This window comes from Schistocerca serialis, chromosome 7 (genome assembly GCF_023864345.2).
Source record: "Schistocerca serialis cubense isolate TAMUIC-IGC-003099 chromosome 7, iqSchSeri2.2, whole genome shotgun sequence".
In the NCBI taxonomy this organism is placed as follows: Eukaryota; Metazoa; Arthropoda; class Insecta; order Orthoptera; family Acrididae; genus Schistocerca; species Schistocerca serialis.
In genome coordinates this window covers 168,370,586-168,392,067 of record NC_064644.1, presented here as the reverse complement: position 1 = coordinate 168,392,067, position 21,482 = coordinate 168,370,586, and the positions used below count along the sequence as shown (strand labels likewise).

Below are 21,482 nucleotides of genomic sequence, written 5' to 3'. Positions count from 1 at the left end.
AAAAATTTATATCTAGATGTATTTATGTCACGTCAAATATTAGGTAAGTGGTTGGTAAAGACAAATTTATTAATTTTTATAGTTTTCCCATGACATAAATACATCTGGATATAAATGTATCATTTTAACAGTATACTTCTGTATTAACAATAGAAACTAGTTTATCTTAGCTTTTAAGATTTGGATTGATGTAAACAATACTTGTTACTGTGCTCTGTGTGCCAGACAACGAAATTACCAACAAAAATGTAAGTAAATGCGCTAACAAACTAATCATCTGCATCGCATAATGTACACACTATTACATACTTATCTTCTTGAACAAGCGTCTTTTTCGTCACACAACCTCACTGGCATACACTGCAAGGGGAACTAACATCACTTCATGTTAATTGCGGCCGGCCGTTGTGGCTGAGCGGTTCTAGGCGCTTCAGTCTGGAACCGCGCGACCGCGACGGTCGCAGGTTCGAATCCTGCCCCGGGCATGGGTGTGTGTGATGTCCTTAGGTTAGTTAGGTTTAAGTAGTTCTAAGTTCTAGGGGACTGATGACCGCAGATGTTAAGTCCCATAGTGCTCAGAGCCATTTGAACCATGTTAATTGCAATGTTAAAGTAGCTGTAAATGCACATGACGATGGGAGCATGCCGCCGAAACGCATCGTGGTAATAAAATATTAGTAACAAGTGTTTGTTACAGTATTTAATACTTAATATAAACCTTCCAGTACAGTCGTCGCCCTCAAATATCATCCATATAAGACGGATAAATTGAAGTTAAAGAAAAAGCTATTTTTATCTTATAGACAAACGACTGATTACGTACGTATAGAAGGATCACAGTCTCAACCAACCATTAATATTAACGCGAAATAAACTTTTTTGTATTTAATGATGTGGGTTTTTTTGAGCGACCTTTCATTCAGTGGTCACTGACTGCTCTTCAGAATCGTATCCACATTTCAAGCTTCATTTTTTATCGCTACAGTCGCTTGTGCCATCTCTTTGAAAATGTTTCTAATTAACAAGGTTTTGCGCAAATGTGGTTGTATTGATCCTGATCCCTGCCTACTGTGTTTCTTTCGGGATTAACCCGCAGAATATTTGTCTCTGAAGTCGGATGCTGCTCGTCGTGAACTCGAGTGACCGCATGGAGCAGGAACAACGGATACCTTAGCCGGACGCCAGGCGGCGATAACATGGCGGAAGACCGCGTCATTCAGGATGTGACTGGTCTCAGTGTGTGTTTGTGCAGCCGCAGTATCGTCTCTTCCGGTCGGATACAAACCGCCGTTGCTGTTCCCACATCGGCGTTATTTCTAGTACAAGAAGCCACAGATCTGTCGATGGAACCCTGTAAACATAGGCTGCGACTAGAAGACAATATCGTTGAAAAAATGCCCCTCGTAATTGTGCAGGTAGCTTGTATTTTTTTATTTCTGTAAATTACTGAGAAAGAATAATGACCTTCGTCATGACTTTACCGGCCGTTGGCGCCGCTTTCAAATTTTTCTTCGGAGGAGAGGTGGTGTAGTTTCACTCCATGGACTGCTGTTGTGTTTCCGGTTCGAAGTGATGAGCCAATGTTTCATCGCCTGTGACGTTGTTCGACTAAAAATTGTCACAACCAGCCACGCGCGCGCGCAATTCAGTACAGATGGTCCTTCGCTCCTCTTTATAGTCTTCTGTTACGCGGGCACACACCTTTGAGTACCCCCAACTGGAGGCTCGCCCGCTTGGCCGTGCGGTCTAACGCACGGCTTTCCTGGTGAGAAGGAGCGCCCGGCGGATTTGTGTCGAGGTCCGGTGAACCGGCCAGTCTGTGGATGGTTTCTAGGCGGTTTTCCATCTGCCTCGGCGAATGCGGACTGGTTCCCCTTATTCCACCTCAGTTACACTATGTCGGCTATTGCTCCGCAAACAAGTTCTCCACGTACGCGTACACCACCATTACTCTACATTCCCTGGGGGGTCCACCGGGGGCCGAACCGCACAATAACCCTGGGTTCGGTGTGGGGCGGCGGAGGGGTGAAGTGGGCTGCGGTGGGGTGAAGTGGGCTGCGGTAGTCGTCGTGGGGTTGTGGACCACTGCGGCTGCGGCGGGGACGGAGCCTCTCCGTCGTTTCTAGGTCCCCGGTTAATATACAATACAATACAATACCCCCAACTGGTGGATGTTTGTGTCAGCGCTATCAACAGAGACATTCAATTGAGAAGCGAAGAGTTTGATTGTGATCCGTCGGTCACCTCGACTTAGAGTGTCCACATGTTCGAACATTGCAGGAGTCAGAGCTGTGTGCGCCTGGCCGGCAAGCGGGAGTCGGGACAGGTTTCCGCGACCTTATTGCGATGATGAGAGAAGCGTCGCCCAACGATTCGCCGTACTTTTGTTCACTGTCAGGTCTCCGTAAACATTCTGCAAGCGCCTAAGAATATATGCGATGCTCTGGTTTTGCGCGAGAAGGAACTCAGTGAGAGCCCTCTGCTTGAAATGCACCTCCATTACAGGCGCCATTTTGAAGGGTACATTAGTGCCGCCACCTATGGGAACTTCATGAAACCATAGGGGCTGAAGCGGGAATTTTCTGCGGTGTCCCAAACAAATTCCGTGTTTTTCGCAGCCGAAATTGGTCGAGAAAAGAAATGTGTTGCATTACTTATTGAACGCCCCTCGTATAACAATATCAACTACGTCTTTTGAGGGCATGTTCCTTTATCGCCAGGGGAATTCTGTTCGTTTCCACAAAACTAGTGACGGCGTATTTGTTCTAGATGCAGCCAGCTGCCTGCGATACAATTGTTTTGTGTAAGGTTTAAATTATTTGCGAGGTAACGCAGATGACATTGTTGAGGCCTTCAGTCCGAAAACTGACTTGATGTAGCTCTCTACGCTGGTGTATCCTGTGCAAGCTTCTTCACCTCTACATAACTACTGCAACCTACATCCATTTGAACCTGCTTTCTGTATTCGAACTCTGGTCTTCGTCTACAATTCGTCGCCCCACCCCCCTTCTCATCTCACACATTGCCTTCCAGTACCAAATTAACGATTACTTGATGCCTCAAGATGCTTGATGTCAACCGCTCCTTTATTTTAGTTAAGTTGTGCCATAATTTTTTCCATTTCGACTCAGTACCACGTCATTAGTTATTCTATCTATCCATCTAATTTTCAATATTCTTCTGTAGCACCATATTCCAAAAGCTTCAACTCTCTTCTTATCTGAACTGCTTCTCGGCTACGTTTCGGTTAGTTAAACGAATATATTCCGTACTAATACCACCAGAAAAGTTTCCCAAACATTTAAATTCATAATCGATGGTAACAATCTCTCCATTTTCAAAAATTATTTTTTTTGCCAGGCTGTAGTTTCTATCCTCCCCATTTCTGCCATCGTCTGTTACTTTGCTGCAAAAATAGTAGAACTCGACTACTGCTTTCAGTATCACTTCCTACTCTAATTCTACGAGCACCTCCGCATTTAACTGAACCGCATTCACTTACTTTTGATATATTTCTGATGTTCATCTTATAACCTCTTTTGAAGACACCGTCTTTTCCGTTGAACTGCTCTACCAAGCCCTTTGCCAACTTTGACAGAATTATAATATCATCGCAAACCGCGAAGTTGTTATTTCATTTCCATGTACTTTAGTCCCCTTTTTAAATTCCTTCTTGGTTTCTGTTACTGCTTACAGATTAAATAACCTTGAAGATAGGCTACAACCCTGTAATACTCCCTTTTCAGCTGCATCGTTTTGCTCCCTTTATTCTACCATTGCTGAAATACTACTAAGAAAAAAAATTAAAAGAAAAGGACGCACCACGGAGTTACGCAAATTGGTCACAAATTGATATTGATTCAGGTATCGACGAAAAATGCTAAATGGAAAACTTTCGTGACCGATGGATGAATGTGTGACGCTGTAGCGCAATGTCACTCCGGAGTCGTCGACGATAGTGAACAGGGGGACGTGTTGATACGAGGGTATAAAGCATTTGCGAATTCCATTCCGTGTACTTAGTTGGACAGTGACTATGCCTCGCATATAGGCACGTGAAGAATATACGCAGATGTCAGCATTTGAGAGAGGGCGTGTAGTTGGACTCAAAGAAGCCAGTTGGTGTGATCGGCGAGTCGCTCGACGTTTGAATAGGAGCGACGTCACAAAGCGCTGATGTTGGCAGCAATGGGTGAACCATGGCCGAACACAGCGTCAAGAAGGAAGCGGTCGACATAGAGAGACGACAGAACTTGAGGGCAGAGCAATCGTCAGAGAGACACTCAGAGCCCCCGATTCATCATTATGATCGATCCGACGTGCAGCTGGTGTTCAGTGACCAGAAAGACCATTAACAGGCGTCTCAGGAAGAGAGGGCTGAGTTCAAGGCGCCCCTCGCACCGACTAGCGTTCACCTCTGTACACAAATAAGCCCGTTTGCAGTGGTATTAGGCTCTTGTGGCCTGGAATTCATTGACTGGAGTAGAATTGTCATCAGTAATGAGTCCTGATGACCAGCGAAGACTTGTTTGGAGGCGCAGCAGACAGTGTCGCCAGCCATACTGCCCGGCAACCATGTGTGATAGTCTGGCCTGCCATTTAATTTTATAGGAGAACCTCTTTCGTTGTCGTCCGCAGCATCCGTACAGCACTGCGGTACGTCAACGATATTCTACGCCCCGTCTTGTCGCGCTTCATGCCAGGCCATCCTGAGTTTACATTTCAGCAAGATAATGTCCGCCCGCACACGGCGAGAGTTTCTATTGCTTGTCTTCGAGTTTGCCGAACCTTATGTCGTCTGCAAACGGACCGTGCTTTTGAACCTCAACGTTGAGCGGGTCGAGTTAAACGTGCTGCTGAACACTCAGAAACGATACGACCTGGGTATGTGGTACTTGTGCCCCAACTGGCATACACGATCGCAACGCGCTCCAGCGGCAGTTGTCGGCTGTATCTAGCTCGTAAATCGCACAATTGACGAAATGGACATGCGTAAAATTCCGAAGTTAGCTCTATTAAATCGCACATTTTCTCCCTCGTTCATACGAAATCATATTGTTCTGTCCGTAGTATACATAAATAAAAACTTCAATATCCATGGACATCATGCAAGGTAAAATGGAAAGTACCATGTCCAGTCAATAAGAAATCGGCGTATAAAACGTCCATAAAATTGTGCGATACAAATTTACAATAGTTCTCCATATAAGACAAAAATTATTTCATCATTTTCACTTTTTAGTAAAACCCTAAGCTCATTTTTACTTAATCACTGTTCCTGTTCAGTAGCAAAATCTTTACATGTCATTTAAAAAACTCAAAAGAAAAGAAGGGCAAAATACCTTCTGCAAGCAGTGCAAGCTGCCCTTTAGATTAAGCCAATCGAACAATTTCAGACATCAAATTCAAATGGTTCAAATGAATCTGAGCACTATGGGACTTAATATCTGAGGTCATCATTCCTCTAGAACTTGGAACTACTTAAACCAAACTAACCTAAGGACATCACACAGATCCATGCTCGAAGCATGATTCGAACCTGCGACCGTAGCGGTCGCGCGGTTCCAGACTGCAGCGCCTAGAACCGCTCGGCCACACCGGCCGGCACTTCAATTCTCAAAACGAGCGCACTTATATTTACATACCATCAATAATTATGGTATATACTATTAAACTAGTAAGAAAGTATCGTAACGTATTAAAAACGTAAAGGTTAGAAAAACATATTTGGATCTAGTGGGACGCGAACCACCGACACATCAGACTTTTCGTTATACATTTGGGACGCTGATCATTGAGCTAAATCTACCAAGAATGTTGGGTAACAACATCAAGCACGTCTTAACGTCTCCAAAGCTTTAATCGTAGCTATATTAACAACTGAAATTTAATTATAACGAATTATACCAAGAACAGTGCGTTTTTGATGGACCCTCAACACGCTGTTGCCTTGAAATGGCATATTCTCGTAATACGCAAGTTACAATAATTTTTTTACCACGAATATTACTTTTCATGTCATTTACTTGTCTCGTCATTTTACTACGACGAGTCATACAATTAACGACGGGTTTTCGAGAGATCCTCAATTTACTGGTGCTCAGAAACGGCATATAAAGGGTGGACCGTTGATAGTGACCGGGCCAAATATCTCACGAAATAAGCATCAAACGAAAAAACTACAAAGGACGAAACTCCTCTAGCTTGAAGTGGGAAACCAGATGGCGCTATGGTTGGCCCGCTAGATGGCGCTGCCATAGGTCAAACGGATATCAACTGCGTTTTTTAAAAATAGGAACCTCCATTTTTTTATTACATATTAGTGTAGTACGTAAAGAAAAATGAATGTTTTAGTTGGACCACTTTTTTCGATTTGTGATAGATGGCGCTGTAATAGTCACAAACGTATAAGTACTCGGTATCACGTAACATTTCGCCAGTGCGGGCGATATTTGCTTCGTGATCCATTACCCGTGTTAAAATGGACCGTTTACCAATTGCGGAAAAGGTCGATATGGTGTTGATGTATGGCTATTGTGATCAAAATGCCCGAGTGTGCTACGTATGCTGCTCGGTATCCTGGACGCATCATCAAAGTGTCCGAACCGTTGACTAGTCAAACATCAGCGACCTTGGCGGGTTAATGTATGGTGCGCCATTATGGGAGGAAGGATAATTGGCCCACATTTTATCGATGGCAATCTAAATGGTGCAATGTATGCTGATTTCCTACGTAATGTTCTACCGATGTTACTACAAGATTTTTCACTGCATGACAGAACGGCGATGTACTTCCATCATGATGGATGTCTGGCACATAGCTCGCGTGCGGTTGAAGCGGTATTGAATAGCATATTTCATGACAGGTGGATTGGTCGTCGAAGCACCATACTATGGCCCGCACGTTCACAGGATCTGACGTCCCCGGATTTCTTTCTGTGGGGAAATTTGAAGGCTGTTTGCTATCGTGGTCCACCGACAACGCCTGACAACATGCGTCAGCGCATTGTCAATGCATGTGCGAACTTTACGGAAGGCGAACTACTCGCTGTTGAGAGGAATGTCGTTACACGTATTGCGAAATGCATAGGTTGACGGACATAATTTTGAGCATTTATTGCATTAATGTGGTATTTACAGGTAATCACGCTGTAACAGCAGGCGTTCTCAGAAATGATAAGTTCACAAAGGTACATGTTTCATATTGGAACAACCGAAATAAAATGTTCAAACGTACCTACGTTCTGTATTTTAATTTAAAAAACCCTACCTGTTACCAACTGTTCGTCTAAAATTGTGAGCCATATGTTTGTGTCTATTACAGCGACATCTATCACAAAGTGAAAAAACTGGTCCAACTAAAACATTCATATTTCTTTACGTACTACACGAGTATGTGATAAAAAAAATTGGGGTTCCTATTTTTAAAAAACGCAGTTGATATCCGTTTGACCTATGGCAGCGCCATCTAGCGGGCCAACGTTAGCCCCATCTGGTTTTCCCCTTGAAGCTAGACAAGTTTCGTTCTTTTGACGCTTATTTCGTGAGATATTTGGCCCGTTCACGATCAATGGACCACCCTGTATACACATACGGGCTTCAACTGAAGGCCAGTATGGAGCCTCATAACTCTGCCCTGAAGGAAGATGCGTGCACGTGACGTAGGTGGCGTTTTGCCATCTCATTGGTCAACGTCCAAGCGCAAATTCGCAATATCTGACACACCAAATATTTCCTTACACGTTCGGAAAGACTCCCCAATGTGCTTTTCCACGCTATGACGTCTGAAACTCAGGACACTCAACGCTCAGTGTTTGGATCACGGTTCGTGTGCCGACGGCCCTACTTTGAGCAGCAAGGGCGCCCAATTGAGAATGTTTGGGGCAGTATGGCCAGGGCCCCCCAACCAAGTCGGGATTTTGACGATCTAACGCACGTGATACCCAGCTTCTATAAGAATGAGGTGGCAGTGATAAGGAACTGTCACCATGAATATTAGAAAAGGCATAAGGCAAGGATGTGCTCTCTCTCCTCTTATATTCAGTGCTTACATCCAGGAAGCTGTAAACGAAGTTCGAGATACTACTGAGGGGGGGGGGGGGGGCGGATCAAAATTAATGGGCGGAAGATAGACATGCTACGTTATGCAGATGATATTGCTATAGTCACGGAGACAAAAGAAGATCTAGAGGAAGTCCTCAGAACAATGGAAAAAATTCTATGCAATCAGTATGGAATGAGAATGAACAAGAGTACAGGAGCAGAATATGAACCTTTGAGAATGAGATGTGGATGAGAGGAGCTTGAAGTGATAGAGGAATCTACTTACCTGGGAAGCAAAATCACAAGAGACGGTAGAAGCCGGAAAGAAATTGCGACCAAAATACAAAAGGCCAAAATTGCATTTAATCGGAGAAGGAGCGTACTCATCAGCAACAACATCAGTCTGAAAATAAGGAAACGTATCATGAAAGGTTTCGTTTGGAGTGTGGCCCTATACGGATATGAAATTTGGATGATTGGAAGAGAAGAGAGAAGACGGCTAGAGGCCCTGGAGATGTGGTGCTATAGAAGGATGATGATCAGCTGGAGAGACAAAGTAACAAATGAAGAGGTGCTTAGAAGAGTACAGGAAACCAGGTCTCTGTGGAGGCACATCCACACATCCAAACAAGAAGAGACAAACTTGTAGGGCACATCCTACGACACAACATCATTGGAACAATAGCAGAAGGAGCTATTGAGGGGGCGACCAAGGATATCATACATGCAACAGATCATGAATGACAATGGATGTAAGACATACGTGGAAATGAAGAGGAAGGCAGACAGAAGAGAGGAATGGCGCTCTGCTGCAAACCAACCTCAGGGTTGAACAGTAAAAGAAGAAGAGAAACGCGCCAGTTGGACAGAATTTGGCTCGATATCTCTCAGGAGGACATCCAACAACACTATAAATCATGGTACTTGCGTAAGGGCCAGAGGGGGACCAACATGTTACTGCCTTGCTCAATTTGTGAAGCTCTTTCTCGTAAATAAATCATCCAATTTTTCTGAAATTGGAACGATTAGTTTATCTGCAAATGTCCATCACCTCTACCGTTTTCCTTCCAATTTGGATAATTCCTAAGTGGCGCGTCGTTTATTTTGGTCTTAGAATGTATAAATGCCACGTTCAGTAATAATTAATCGGGCAAATTAAGGTTTCAGCTGGTACGATGTAGCTCCATTATGTTGTCTATAATGGCTTGCAGCGTGTATGTATATATTTAGATCTCATTGGAAGTTCCCAGCTGCCTTTTTCCACATAATTCTATTTTGTAAACAATCACCTGTGTTCTTTGTTTCCTGGTTCTCTAAGTACCAGTACCGGGCCCACGCAGACTCGCGTTGGTGTATCCGCGCAGCACCGTCGCTTCTGCAGTGGTTCCCATTGTACGCAAATGAGTTGCGCCCCGTGGCCACTCAGTGACTCCTGTTTTCTCAGGCGCTAACCGCGATGCGATCTGTCCGGCCTACGGCAGCACTCGGTCCACGCACGTCCCCGCATTGTTTTAGACACAAAAGCGAATGTTGATGCTATCTGTGATTTACAGTAACTCCGCCTTACATACCCTTAGACTTAAGAGTCCACTTTAAAAGTCCCATCCAACAAACAACACAAACCACTTACACCCATTTTTATTACATATAATACACACTGATTTTACTAGGAACGTTCAGTAATTAAAAGAGACAAATCTGTAAGGGAAAAACTGTATCATTTTACAAAATGAGCCTCTTACTACTTCTCAATATAATCCCCACCAATATTAATACACATGTTCCAACGATGAGCTATTTTCTTATACATGATGTAAGGAAGTTTTTTTCTTGTTGTTTGAGCCACTTTCCCGCAAATGTTTGGCCTCATTGTTACTGGACTGTGTTTCCCACGTGATGAACCAAACAAATGCAATTCGGGAGGAGCCGAATCTGAAGTTTAGGGAAGATGAAGTAGTATCTCCCAATCAGTTTTTTCAATGGTTTCTTGCGTTCTTGAGTTAACTCTTTCGGGACCCACCTCGCACTTGTTTTGCTGCACTTGAGCATGTTCCTGGTGACATTATGAACTGCGAAAACACAAATTGTAACTGTTTTTGCTGTATGTTCAAACATAGTATGTCGGTCTTCACAAATAATGTCGTCAGTGCGATTATCAAGCGAAGAAGTTCAACTGGCCGACCAAGATGTTGCTAATCACTTACTGAAGTTCGACCGGTTTTGCATTGTTCTACCCACTTGTAAAAATTTCTGCGATTCATACAACTGTCAACATACTATAAAGTCATTCGACAAAGGATCTTAGCTGGTTTTTAACCTCCAGAAACAAAAAACGCGGTCTGAGGCGCACCAGTCATGGACTGAGCGACTGATCCCGCCGGAGGTCCTCCCTCGGGCATGTGTTTGTCCTTAGGATAACTTAGGTTAAGTATTGTGTAAGCTTAGGGACTGATGACCTTAGCAGTTAAGTCCCATAAGATTTCACACGCATTTGAACATTTTTGAAACAAAAAACGAATCACTGAACGTTGTTCAGGTAATGTGGAAACTTCATGCAGACACGCCATATATACATTCCTCTACAGTTTCATCCTCTAAGCTCCCTCTAGTACCCTGGGAGTTAATCCCTGATGTCATAACTGATCTATTATCCCTTGTTCCCAGTGTTTTCAATATATTCCTTTCCTCGCCGATTCTACAGAGAACCTTGTCATTTCTTACCTTATCAGCCAATTCAGTTTTCAACATTCTTCTGTAGCTCTACATCTCAAAAGTTTCGAGTCTCCTGTTTCGGTTTTCCGCACAGTCCACATTTCACTATCACACAATGCTGTGCTCCTAACATACATTCTCAGAAATTTCTTCTCCAAATTAAGGCCTATGTTTGATACTAGTGGACTCCTCTTGGGTAGGAATGCCCTTTTTTCCAGTTATAGTCTGCTTTTTATGTCCTCCTTCCTCCGTCCGTCGTGAGTTATTTTGCTATCTAGGTAGCAGAATTCCTTAACTTCTTGTACTCCGTGATCACCAATCCTGATGTTAAATTTCTCTCCGTTTTCATTTCTGAAGCTTCTCATTATTTTCGCCTCTCTTTGATTTACTCTCAGGCCATATTCTGTGCTCATGAGTCTGTTCATTCCATTCCGCAGATCCTGTTAATACTTCTTCACTTTCATTGAGTATAGCAATGCCCTCAGCGAATCTTATCATTGATATGCTTTCAAGTTCAATTTTAATTCCTCTCTTGAACCTTCGTTTTATTCCTTTCAGTGCTTCATCGATGTATAGATTGAACAGTAAGGGGCGAAAGACTACATTCCTGTCTCACACCCTTTTTAACCCCAGCACTTCGTTCATGGTCTTCCACTCTTACTGTTCTCTCTTGTATCTTTTACATATTGTATATTACCCTTGCTTCCTGATAGCTTACCCCTATTTTTCTCAGAATTTCGAATACCTTGCACCATTTTACATTGTCGAACGCTATTCCCAGATCGACAAATCCAATGAAAAAGACTTGATTTTTGTTTAGTCTTGCTTTCATTATCAATCGCAACATCAGAACTGCCTCTCTAGTGCCTTTAACTTTCCTAATGCCAAACTGACCAGCGTCTAATACATCATCAGTTTTCTTTTCCATTGGTCTGCATGTTATTTTTGTGAGCAACTTTGATGCTTGAGCTATTAATAATTCTCGCACTTGTCGGCTCTTGCAACCTTCGGAATTGTGTGAATGATGTTTTTCCGAAAGTAAGATGGTTTATCGCCAGACTTACATACTCTAAACATAAAAGTTAGTAATCATTTTGTTCCCACTTCCTCCAATGACTTTAGAAATTCTGCTGGAATGTTATCAGTCGCTTCTGCGTTATTGGAGCTTACGTCTTCCAAAGCTCTTTTAAATTCTGATTCTAATACTGGATCCCCTATCTCTTCTATATCGACTCCTGTTTCTTCTGCCACATCGTCATGCAACTCTTCCCCCTCATTGAGGCTTTCAGTGTACTCTTTCCACCAGTCCGATCTTTCCTCTGCAATTCACAATGGAATTCCCCTTGCATTCTTAATGCTACCGCCCTTGCTTTTAATTTCATCTAAAACTATTTTGAGTTCCAAATGCTGAGCCAGTCCTTCCGATCATCATTTCCTTTTAGGTTTCTTCACAGTTTTCATGTCGCCTTTTCGCCTTAGCTTCCCTGCACTTCTATTTGCTTCATTCCTAAGTGACTAGTATTTCTGTATTACTGAATTTCCCTGAACATTTTGACCATCCTCCTTTCATCTATCAACTGAAGTATTTCTTCTATTATCGACGGTTTCTTCGCAGTTACCATCTTTGTACCTATGTTTTCCTTTTCAACTTGTGTGATTGCTCTTTTTACAGATGACCATTCCTATTCAACTAAACTGCCTACTGAGCTATTGCTTATCGCAGTATCTATGGTCTTAGACAACTTCAAGTGTAACGCTTCATTCCCTAGTACTTCCGTGTCCAACTTCACTGTGCATTGATTCTTCCTGACCAGTCTCTTAAACTTAAGTCTACTCGACATCACTACTGAATTTTGGTCTGAGTCTGTATCTGATCCTGGGTACGCCTTACAATCCATTATCTGAGTTCGGAGTCCCTGTCTGATCATGATGTATCTAACTGAAATCTTCCCGTATCCCCAGGCCTCTCCCAAGGTTACCTCTCCTCTTGTGATTCTTGAGCAGATTCACAGTTACTAGCTGCAATTTATTGCAGAACTCAATTAGTCTTTCTCCTCTCTCATTCCCAGTACCTTATCCTCCCTCTCATTCCTGGTACCAAGCCCATAATTTCCCGTAACCCGTTTTTCTCCTGCTTCCCCTACCACCGCATTCGAGTCGCTCATGACTATTAGATTTGCATCTTCCTTTACATACTGTATTACCCGTTCAATATTCTCGTATACTTTCTATACCTCTTCATTTTCGGTTTGCGACGTCGGCATGTATACCTGAACTATTGTTGTCGGTGTTGGTTTTCTGTCGATTCTGATGAGAGCAATCTTATCACTGAACTGTTCACAGTAACTCATTCTCTGTCCTACCTTTCTATTCATAAGGAATTCTACCCCTGTTATGCCATTTCCTACTGCTGGTGATATTACTCTGCACTCATCTGACCAGAAATCCTTGTCTTCTTGTCTTTTCACTTCACTAAGCCCCACTACATCTGGACTGAGTCTTAGCATTTCCGTTTTTAGATTTTCAAGCTTCCCTATCACGTTCAAATTTCTGACATTCCACGCCCCGAGTCGCAGAACGTAATCCTTCCGTTGGTTATTCAGCCTTTTTCTCGTGGTTCTTCCCCCCTGGCAATCCTTTTCCGGAGATCCGAATGAGGGACTGGTCCGGAATCTTTTGCCATTGGAGAGATCACCAACCTTCTCCTTTGGATACACACTGTGTTTCCTTGATGCAGTAGTTCCCATTGCCTTCTGCGTCCTCATGCCGTCGATCATTGCTGATTCTTCCGCCTGTAGGGGAAGTTTTCCTCACCAAGGGCAAGAGAATGCCCTGAACTTCTATCCACTCCTCCGCCCTCTTTGATAAGGCCGTTGGCTGAATAAGGGTGACTTCTTATGCGGGAAGTCTGATGTTTTTTGTCAGAATTTAAGCGGTAGCGGATTTCGATCCTGTGAGTGAGGATGTTTTGATTACTAATCAAAGACGCTGTCCCTAGACCACGGGTGTACCTTAATGCAATATTGAGGCTATAAACAAAACAGTGATTATTCGTCAGCAGTTCTCAGCACAATGGTGCCAACCTAAAGTCATGAAAGTACTTGATTGCTCCTACCAGCTCTTTCATTTCTACTTCAGTTTGTCTTTTTAATTAGAAGGTCTTGCCTGTATTTTTAATTAGAAGGTGTTGCTGGAGTTGACGCCTTCTACTGCTGACACTTCTCATCGGGCGTCTCCTGCTGTGCTGTATGGATTCACATGGCGAACATGACGGTAGAGGTGCTGAGATGGTTGTGTAATATACACGAGCCGTAACATTGTAACCACCGGCGCCATAGAATGTTAGTTCACGTTTGGAACGTAATACAGCAGCTGTGCGGCATGGATTCGAAAAATCCTCCAGATGTTCACACATTTCACGCAGTTCCCTTAAATCACGGGCCTGTGGCTTGTAGGAGCGAACTGGCGGTCCAGATCTGCTCCATCGGATTCAGGCGAGACAAATTTGGTGGCCAAGACGTAACGTGAGTTCGCCGTCATGCTCCTCAAACCACTGTAGCCCGATTCCGGTCTTGCGACACGGTCAGTTGTCCTGCTGGAAGATGGCGTCACCATCAGGGAAGACATCGAGAACGAAAGGATGCAGGTGGTCCGCGGTAATGCTCACGATGTCGACAGCGGTCATGGTGCTTTCGATTTCTACCAGAGATCCCATGGAAGCCCAGGTGAATGTTATCGATAGCATAATACTACCCCAGTCGGCCTGGAGCCGTTTGCCTGGAAAATGGCGTATCCGGACTCACCTCTGAAATGAAACCTGGTTCGACTAAGCAACAAGTTTCCATTGGTCTATGGTCTAATGTCGATGACTCTGTGCCAACTGCAAACATGGTTGTTGATGTCGTTGATTCAACACGAACACTTATTTGCCCTTATTTCCTTAACCCCATATTTACCAATGTGTGTTGAACGGAATGGGTCTCTCGAAAAGAACATGATCTGTTTCCTTTCCCATTGCGTACAATCCGAGGGTTTGTTCTGTCTCTAATGATCTCATCATCGATGGAACAATAGATACTAATCTTCCTTTCTTCCAGAGGTGTTGTACTGCAGTAAACACCTTTGAGTCGTGCCGCTTTGTTCACTTGTGGACATTTCGAGCCCTATTGAAGAGCCCATCCTCTCTGTAGGTACCAGTAAGTTACAGCTTTCGATTATGGAGTCGTAACCAAGTAAATCAAAGAGCAGCTTTGACGTGGGTTAATGGTGTAGGATAATATCACGAAAACATATCGCCTGAGGGGAATAATCTGTCAGGCTAAATAAAACAATAAAACCCATTGCGTGTCCACCAGTACCTTTTGCCTTATATTTGAGAAAGAGTTAAAGAAATATTCTTCCCGGACGCGCCGACTTCCATGAATGGTCGGAAGCAGGAAACGTATTGCGTCGGAGGAAGCGACTTATTTCCAACCAGCAGCACTCCAACTCAGATACCGCCGAGCAGATTCGAGTATTTGACATCTATAAGGTGTAGTTACCATGGATTCAAACGTATCCATCTCCTCCAGAAGACCATATGCTAAAAAGCTCGCGAAGCAGCTGACGTAGAAATGAGTTTAGTTACCACTTTATTAAAGCGAACGGTGATCTGTTTCACTGTGACACATTGGCTTGCACTCCCAGTATCATTCGATGCTCACCTCTGACATGTTAAGAGTATGATCGCATGATTGTTGGGGTCCGTCTTGCTGGATTACCAGTCACGAAAACGGTCAGCCTTGTTGATCTTGATAGAAGTGCTGTGTTGACTCTGACGACGACCGGCAACAAACAGAGGAAATCATTATCTTCTAAGCATAACGGTAGTCGGACATCGAGGCCAAATGATAGAGACAAGCGAGACCTTATTGTAGTGTGGTCTACCTCTTCGCCTTCAGCCTAAAAATCATGTAAACGGTGACGAGGAGCACTTACACTGAGGCTGTCATTCTTTGTTGCCTTTTGCATGCTATTTCCTAACTTTTAGTGCTAACATACTACAAGTGGATAGTTACAAAGTCTTAACCAATATCTGCATCTGAATCGCTATTCATGCGTCAAGAAGCGCAAGCTCCATAATGCTGCATTGTGTCGTAGTGTTTCTTGCGAAAGTGTGCCAATGTGTACTATTGCCAGACCCCTTTTTCAAAAAATCGGGGCTTACTGGCTGGTGATTTAAAAAATTGTGGGGGCAAGGACCTCAAAATGGGACACAAAAAATGCCATAAATTTTCAGTCATTAGATAATAATTTCTTTTAAAGGCCCTTTGCTGTTCCTTATCTATATAAACGATTTGGGAGACAATCTGAGCAGCCGTCTTCAGTTGTTTGCAGATGACGCTGTCGTTTATCGACTAATAAAGTCATCAGAAGATCAAAACAAACTGAAAAACGATTTAGGAAAAATATCTGAATGGTGCGAAAAGTGGCAGTTGACCCTGAATAGCCGCGCGGGATTAGCCGAGCGGTCTCAGGCGCTGCGGTCATGGACTGTGCGGCTGGTCCCGGCGGAGGTTCGAGTCCTCGCTCAGGCATGGGTGTGTGTGTTTGTCCTTAGGATAATTTAGGTTAAATAATGTGTAAGCTTAGTGACTGATGACCTTAGCAGTTAAGTCCCATAAGATTTCACACACATTTGAACATTTTTTTGACCCTGAATAAAGAAAAGTGTGAGGTCATCCACATAAGTGCTAAAAGAAATTCGTTAAACTTCGGTTACACGATAAATCAGTCTAATCTAAAAACCGTAAATTCAACTAAATACCTTTGAATTACAATTACGAACAATTTAAATTGGAAGGAACACACAGAAAATGTTGTGGGGAAGGCTAACCAGAGACTGCATTTTATTGGCAGGACACTTGGAAAATTTAACAGACCTACTAAGGAGACTGCCTACACTACACTTGTCCGTCATCTTTGAGAATACTGCTGTGCGGTGTGGAATCCTTACCAGATAGCACTCACGGAGTATATCGAAAAAGTTCAAAGAAATACGCACGTTTTGTATTATCGCGAAATATGGGAGAGAGTGTCACAGAAATGATACAGGATTTGGGCTGGAAATCGTTAAAAGAAAGGCTTTTTTCGTTGTGACTGCATCTTCTCACGAAATTCCAATCACCAGCTTTCTCCTCAAAATGCGAAAATATTTTGTTGACACCAACCTACATAGGGAGGAACGATCACCAAGATAAAGTAAGGGAAATAAGATCTCGTAGGGAAAGATATAGGTGTTCATTCTTCCCGCGCGCTATACGAGATTGGAATAATAGAGAAATGTGAAGGTGGTTCCATGTACCCTCTGCGAGGCACTTAAATGTGATTTGCACAGTATCCATGTAGATGTAGATATTTACTTTGTTTCTAAATGTATACGAGCGCCGCCCAGAAAGTGAAGCCCCACCTTTTTTTCCCCACAATTCATTCCACACAATGGAAACGACACACATGAGAGAATGATGTTTTTATACACACCCTATTTTTCTATGTAATATCCTTCCTGTTCTGTGATCTTCCTCCATCGTAACTCAAGGGCGTTTATGCCCTGCGGTACCAGTCCTTATTCTGGTCACGAAGCCCTTTCTTAACTGCGGAATCACCTCCTCGTCATCCTCAAAATGTCTTCCGCGAATGGCATCTTTTAATGGCCCAAACAAGTGGAAGTCTGAGGGAGTCAGGTATGACAGCAGGGTGGATGAGGTAGCTTGCTCCAAGCTTGTTTAGTGGTGTGTTCAGTGTGAGGGCGAGCATTATTGTGATGAAGCAAAACATCCCCCGGATTGTTTTGACGGCGAAGTCACTCGAAACGCTTCTTAAGTGTGGTTAATGTGTTCAGGTATGCCTTCGAATTAATGGTACAGCCCATTGGCGTCAGATCGACGAGAATCACACTGTCACACTCCCAAAATACAGTCATCATCATCATCTTACCGGCAGAAGCAGTTGCTTAGACTTTTTTTTTTCCTGTCAGGAGTAAGGACAACACCATTCCATCGATTGCCTTGTTGTTTCTAACACAAATTGCAAATTGGTGAGCCCAGCTTTCATCACCCGTCACAATCTGGGCCACCCTTTCAGCTTCACAACGTTCCAACACCTCAGAAAATTTTGTTTCTCCGAAATTTGTGCCCCACCTTAAGATAACGTGGAACCCATCTTGCGCACACTTCTCAGTATCCAAGACCGCGACTAATTGCATCTACACTTCTTTCGTTGATTAACATCAGCAGCTCCAACAGCCGAATAGTAACACGCCGTTCCTTGCGAAAGATGTACTGTTGCCCTGGGGAGAACAGAATTTATTCATAAGGAATTACGAACAGTGCAATGAATTAAGACTTTTATGATTCTTGAAAGACGTACGTAACAATGTACAGAAAAAAAACATTTGTCATTCAACGTAATTGTATTTAGAATCAGTATCGATTTATTGTTTATATTATTCTTTTGTTCTATGTTAAAAATATTAATATTTGTGAAACAGTCGAATTTTTTGATGTAATTTCTTACTCTGACCGTGATCTTGGATGAGGATAAACGTGAGAGACATTGTAAGTGTACTTATGTTGCATTTTTGTTAAATACCTGTGCGTATTTGCTCTTAAAACCGGTATTTATGTATCTTTAGCATTCCTACATGTTAGGAAACAAATGATTTATTTTTTCAGAGTACCAGAACGCGCAATACAGCGCGAGCCTGTGATTGAGTGTTGTCGGCCATTTGCACGGCTGCAACGTTTTATTTGAATAGTTTCAATATTAAATGGCGCAGAGCCGCAGAAATAATATCCAAGTTTGCATTTTAATTATACTATTTAACGTCAGTGTCATTTTAATTTATTTGCAAAGATTAATAGTAGTTTTTGTTGAATTCTTGTGGTTGCTGCATAACGGCTATCTTTTGTCGTAGCTACGTAAATTCACAGAAATTATCTTACTCCGAAATGATCAGTGATAAATATGCCAAACAAGAATATTTCTTTCTCGAACTCATTTCAGTAAAGCAGTGTTAATTTTGAATGAAATTGCAATGCAAAAAGAACCTGAGATATTTTGTTAACATACGAGCTAGTACGGTGCCTCACGCCACTCCTAGTACATGTTTCATATTGCGTGCATTGAACCTTCAGATAACATTTTCATAAAAGAAGGACTGTGTAATTTGCCTGTGATAAGTTCTCTCGTCACTTCAGTGTGTGTGGCGTCGTTTGATGTGTAACTTTACGAATATGTGCCTACAAATCATACAGTTTAGTGAACTGCACATGTACAAACAGTTGAAGCACACCACGTGACGTACAGAAAAGAACACAACAACGTAGATGTTAAAAACAACGAGAACCTCAGCACGTTGCAACATGCCTGGTGTGACAGCCGTGTTTGGTGACAGCGCTCGCTGCAAATCCTGGAGCTCCTGTGACGGCCTCACCCTCTGTATCCAGCGATCAATTGTACTCCTGTCGACTGCAGGTGCTCCACAGACTTCACACAAACGTGCGTGGTTGTTCGCTGCAATTTGTTTCCCCGCAGTGAGAAATTCATTGAGGACACGCCTTTTGTATCATAAATTATTTACAGACGCCATTTTGAAATATTGCAGCGGCTACACTATTGCGTGCGCACTGTGGAAGCTTTAAAGAATTCATACGTAATGTTACGCATTCGTAATGTTATCAGCTGAGAAAAAAATATGGGACAGTACTTCCTGGGCAACCCTCGTACATATCCTGTAAATTACTTACCAGTCATATTCCGACAGACGTAATCGATTGAGAAACGCCAATGGGCGTTGTGCGCACACCTAAAAGTCAACTGTCTCTCGTGTTATTTCTTCACTACAAAATAAATGAACAAGCGGGATGCGCGAGAGCCGATTGCCGTTTTTTGGAGTGGAACTAGAGGACTGTTCAAAAAATTCCGGAAGTTTCAAATGTTCAAATGTGTGTGAATTCCTAAGGGACCAAACTGCTTAGGTCATCGGTCCTTAGACTTACACACTACTTAAACTAACTTATACTAAGAACAACAAACACCCCCATGTCCGAGGGAGGACTCGAACCTCCGGCGGGAGGGGCTGCGCAGTCCGTGATATGACGCCCCAAACCACGCGGCCGTGCGGAAGTTTGTCCACAAAATTTTTCTACGCTTACCTTTTACTTATTTTGAATGATATCCGAAATACTCTCCTCCACTACTGGTACACCGCTGCTAACTCCGTTTCCAGTTCCGGAATATGTCTTGTTACGCCTCTTGTTTTCTTTTATGTCGTCTATCGTTGCAAATCTTCGTCCATTCAACGATAGCTGAGTGGTCAGCGTGACGGATTGCCGTCCTAAGGGGCTCGGTTTCGATTCCCGGGTGGGTCGGGAATTTTCTCCGCTCAGGGACTGGGTGTTGTGTTGTCTTCATCATCATTTCATCCCCATCCGGTGCGCAGGTCGCCCAATGTGGCGTCGAATGTAATAAGACCTGCACCAAGGCTGACGGACCTGCCCCGTAAGGGGCCTTCGCCCAAAGACGCCAAACGCTCATTTCCATTTTCCATTCAACGGGGTTTTCAACTTCGAAAATGAAAAGAAAATTCCGCAAGGGCTAGGTCAGGAGCGTACCGAGGGTTTTGCCCAGTGATATCGTTTTTTGTGCAATGGATACGTACCAACAGGGATGAGTATGCGGATGCGTTATCGTGATGCAAGAGCCATGAATTGCCTTGCTACATTTCAGGCCTTTTCCTTCTCACATTTTCTCGCAGGCGTCGCAACACATTTCGATAGTACTATCGATTACCAGTTTGTCTCTGTGGCACGAATTCATGATGAACTAATCCTTCTTTTTTTGGTCTTGCAGAACCTTTCCCGACCCATTGCGAAGACTAAACCTTGGTCTCAACATCATAACCGTAGACCCACGTCTCATCGCCAGTTATGATTCTCTTAAGTAACATACCGTCCTCATTTGCCGATACAAAAGCGCTTCACAGATTGCGAGGCGAAGGTCTTTCTGGTCTCGACTCATGAGCCGTGGGACGAACTTGGCGGCAACACGAGGCATTCCAGGATGCTGTGTCAGGATTTCATGACAGGATCCAACGGAAGTGTTACATTCTTCTCCAACCTCTCGTACAGTCTTCGATTGCCACGCACAATTTCGTTGATGTTCCTAACATGAGCGTCGTCGGTAGTCGTCGAAGCGCGTCCCGAACGAAGGTCATGTTTCAACATCCCTCCGGGCCTTTTAAAACCATGTGAACCTTTCGTAACATCGATCACGGCTTAAGCACTCATCACCTTAGGCTTCTGCATCATTTTGTGTGTATCTACACAGGTTTTGTTGAGTTTCACGCAAAATTTAATGCAGACGCGCTGCTCTTCAAACTCTGACATCTCGAAGTTCGCAAATTGTGCGACACAACGTTATACTCAATACACCACTAACAGTCAATAACTAACGGACATATAACAATGAAACTCCCGGCAGTTACACATTAAACACAAGCGTGTGCAGGGATGCCAACCGTGTTTCGCACCAACGCACCATTGGCGCGAAATTACGATTGTTCTGGAATTTATATGAAGACAGTAACTGTCCTCGAAAAAACAGATACTGTTGATGACCGTGCAGCTTTCTCTAGAATAAATGATAATTAATTGAAACCCTCAACTGCCGACAGGTGTTGTTCATAT

At 43.3% G+C, this 21,482-nt stretch overlaps 1 protein-coding gene across 3 annotated transcripts in view; it reads left to right on the top strand.

Moving 5' to 3' along the window:
- Window positions 1–21,482, top strand: part of LOC126412356 (tyrosine-protein phosphatase non-receptor type 9) — a 796,012-nt gene that overhangs the window by 155,126 nt on the left and 619,404 nt on the right. The gene's annotated exons all lie outside the window — the stretch shown is intronic.